We start from the raw sequence: 4,309 nt of genomic DNA on the forward strand, positions 1-4,309 counted from the left end.
TAGCCACTCTGTCAGTGTTAAGTATTTTTTAAACTTGTGTTTAGTAAATCAATTTTTTCGCACTCTGGTAGTAACGCATTTGATTTGATATGTTATGAGCTATGTGATCATCACGTGATATTAAATCTCCCTCTAGTGAACATCTAAAAATAAAGAATAAAAACATAAACTTAGAACAGGCGGTAACACATCATTAGTTTTCCCAGCTACAAGTAAGGAGAGTTTAAACTTTAGGCATTTCTAAACTTAAAATGGACATGATAACGAGAGCTACCCTTGTTTAATCTAATAGTGTGATTTAACCATCATTCTTATTGCGCACCGACGGCCTCAAAGGTGGGAGCATGATCTTTTTGTCGTAGTAGGACACAAACCATGGAATCGCAGCTCCACAATTCACCTAACCGCTATGCTATGCTCAAACCTACGTCTAAGAGAAATGTCTGAAAATATCTAGCGCACGAAATCAGGTCAGTAATGCACAAGGCAAATTTTCTATATGTGAAAGTCTACATATGCTTTAAAATTAAGTACACCTAAAAAAGTTTGCTAAACTAATATAGTGGGAGTATTCTTTGTTCTTTATGTATGTACGTTCTACATGATATGTAGTCAAAAAATCTATTAAGTTGATTTTGTTCTAAGCTACCTTTGTTCTTTTGTTGTTCTCGCAATGGATAATACTGCCCAGGGAAATATTACTCAATACTACATGTTATGTACGGATGTGTCCCCCAGTGGCACAGCGGTATGTCTACAGACTTACAACACTATAAACCAGGTTTCGATACCCATGGTGAGCAGAGCACAGACAGCCCATTGTGTAGCTTTGTGCTTAATTACAAACAAACAAACAATGTACCGATGTCGACAGCAGTGTCTTTTAATGGTTGTTCAGATGATATCTTGAAGTTACAGTTCCAGTTATGTTGCAATGAAAATGACCAGCCACGTGAAACGCTGGTCACTCTGGGTAAATGCGAAGTTTCTTGCATGCTAAGGAATGTTACATTTGGGTAATATAGCTTGGAATATCATTTGAGTAAGACTAGTCAGAACGAGAGAAAAAGTTAACCACTGAAGGAATCCAGTCACAGTGACAGTCCGTTTACGTTTAGTATCTTAATAAAGATTGTATCCAGTTTTGTTACTTCATTTTACATCGAATCAGTAAAAAAATTATATTACTCTGAAGTCAATATCTTGAGTGAATGTCCTGTTATCTAGCAGACCTATCCGATATAGCTTCAAAATTAATAATTTCCCTTCCCAAGATAAAGGAGAAGGGAAAACGTAGTACCTTCAGGTACCACAGCATGTTTGTTAGAAAATATTTAAAAATATCTATTCTGAAGAAATCTTTATATGTAATTAAATTTTATCCAACACATGACAAAATATACACTAGACATGTATCAAGAATCATGTTATATTCATTCATATTAGTGGATACTTTGGTATTTCTGGCAAATCAGAGAAGTCAGAGCCTGCAAAATTAGGAGGTTCAGAGCTGTCGTCTGCGTGTTTTTTGTTGTTGTTTTTTTTTTTCATGGGTGTGATGAATGTGCCATAGAAAGTGAGACAGGACATGTATATTTACACAAGAAAACAATCTTAAAGTAAAATCTTGACAGTTTACACAAAAGCAACAAAGCACTGTTACACAATGTAAGGCAAGTGATCATGTGTGTATTAAAGACAAAAAGGTGTGTGACTAGTAAAGCGTGGGGAAGCTTTATTAAATAATAAGCTCTTACTAGTGTGTGCCCCCCCCCCCGTAACTTAGGCTAGAATGTAAATATAAAAGAATCACAGAGGGTACCCCCAAGTTAAAATGTAATACATAAGTTATTTTACTAACAATAATGGTCCATAGTAGAAACAAGAAGCCGTGCTCTACTATCCTTTGGGACAAGTTATACACTATTATCTTACTTGTGAAATTAAACAAATGCTTAACCAAATTACAGCAAAAGTTGGACAAACGAAAGGGAAAATTAGTTTTAGAATTACAAGTGAAATATAAGAGTTCTTGACAAGCAAAAATACGCAAACCTGTTACTGGCAATTGAAAGTGCGAACTTTAAGAATTCCCACGTAGAAATAAAGATCAAAGAAACATTGGGTGAAAATTTAGTGATAATCTGCTAAAAATATGCAGAAATCTGTGTAAAATTCTATGAAAATTCTGCTCTCTCAGTCTTCAACACTTTTAAATATGACAGTAAATCCTCGAGCTTTTGACACAAGAAAACAGTGATTGATGCCTGATAGATCAGTAAGCCAAATAATGGGCGAGTCCACCTGCAACTACTGTCTGATTCGTCAACAAGAATAACTCGTCATACTAAATAAAAAGCACATTGTTATTCCTGTAAAAGAATCAGACAAAAGGGCGTCTAACCTCAACTCGATTCAATTAGCTTTTGGGGAAAGTTAAAGCTGAAAACTTTCTTGAGAAATACTATGTTTTATCTTAGTGAAAATAAAAGAAATTTAGTAAACTTAACTTTAAGATAAACGGAGGGGAACATGTAGTACAGTCCGAACTACAGTGTAAAAATATCATTTTTAAAAGAGGGGATATTTAACACCTGCCACACCAACCAGCCCGGTATCTTGATATGGATAAAAAAAATGGGCCATTCCAGAAAGGTTTGGGTTGTTTTGATTAGAGAAGAAGAAGACGTTTGGCACTATTTTCAACGTCTAAGCCACTGAACAGATCCAAGACCACGAGAGCCAACATGGAGAAGTTAACTTGTAAATGTAAAGTAAAACGATGTAGCAATGAAACATTCTTGAAATGTTCTAGATGTGGTTGGGAATGTGGTAGTTTAAATGTAGTGATTAAGCTAAACCGTAAGTCCAGATCGGATGAAGAAAGAACTTACTCGAATATATACCAATCGATTTGACAATCCGGCTGAATCGGAGATTCGTCAATTAATTACTGTATTGACAGTGCAACATATAAAAACGGGCACAATAGTGTCGTTATCTTCAAAAAGGAAGATTGGAATCATATATAAGAAATTATTAGCTTCAATATTTGTGAAACTAAAATGGCATAGATACACTGTTGAATTTGAAGCAGATGCATAATGCATTACAATATGATTTCCCTAGTGATTCTCAAATTGAAACTGCCATTTTTACAATGAAGAGTAAATAGAAGAAGAGTGGTATAATGCTCAGTGTGGTATCATATGTCATATTTTCATTATTTTTGTTTTTCGTTTTAAAAGTTATGCCGAGCTTATTTCATTGAAATCTATCGAAATAACCCTAAATCATCGGTTTCTGGAACTACCCCCTGTTAACCATCCTAAGATTCAAAATTAAAAGATGCTGGCCTAGTTTATGTGGCAGGTGTTAAGATAAAATGATGAATCGGAATTTTAAACCTAAACATGGGCTAAACAGCCAGGTCAGAGACCCCATGGATTCAGTATTGCTATCCATAATTTTGAACTGCTGACCAAAGGAAAGGCAGTCAGCCACCAGCACTCACTGCCAGAAAGGCTCTGAATCAAATAATGCCCATCATCTAAAGTGTGGAGAGTGTTCAATTAAAGGTTGTGTGCAAATGTAGGACCTTCAATCTACACCTATGTGTGCATACCATTAGACCACAATCTATCTCATCTATCAACTTATTTTTTATTCAATTTAATAGATAATTTAAACTATATTTAGTTATACAATGTAGTTGCTTCTGTACCTGTAATGTGAGGATAGCTACGTAAAAATATTGTTACGACAGCGGTAGTCACGTGACGCTGGTAACACGTCATGATATTCTAGAAGATTCACGAAGAAACGAGATGTACGTTTTTGTATATATAAGATCGGTAAGAAGTGACGGCAACAAGGTAATTGAATTGCAGACAGAGAGAGATACGGACAGTTGGGTCGAGCGCGTGAGTCGTTCTTTGTGAATTATAGCGTAACTGTGGAAATTAAATGTATTGCAAAGTTGTATTCAGAAAGAATAAACTAGTTTTATTTAACAAAGGACTTGTGTCGCTAAAGTTTCCTCGGAAAGAATTTTTACGGAAAATTAACAAACTAACGACCAGAGACGTAACAAATTGGTGTCAGAAGTGGGAATGGAAAAGAAATAAAAATGGAAACGAGAAGTGGCAAATCAAACTACAGCTTTGCAGATTTGATGGCAGCAATACAAGAACAACAAAAGAAATAAGAAGAGAGACAACAGCAGTTGCAAGAAAACCTGCAACAGTGGCAGCTGGAACAGCAAAATAAACAAGAGAGATTACAGCAGTTGTCATGGCCAGGTGGTTAG

This window comes from Limulus polyphemus, unplaced genomic scaffold (assembly GCF_000517525.1).
Source record: "Limulus polyphemus unplaced genomic scaffold, Limulus_polyphemus-2.1.2 Scaffold440, whole genome shotgun sequence".
Lineage (NCBI taxonomy): Eukaryota > Metazoa > Arthropoda > Merostomata > Xiphosura > Limulidae > Limulus > Limulus polyphemus.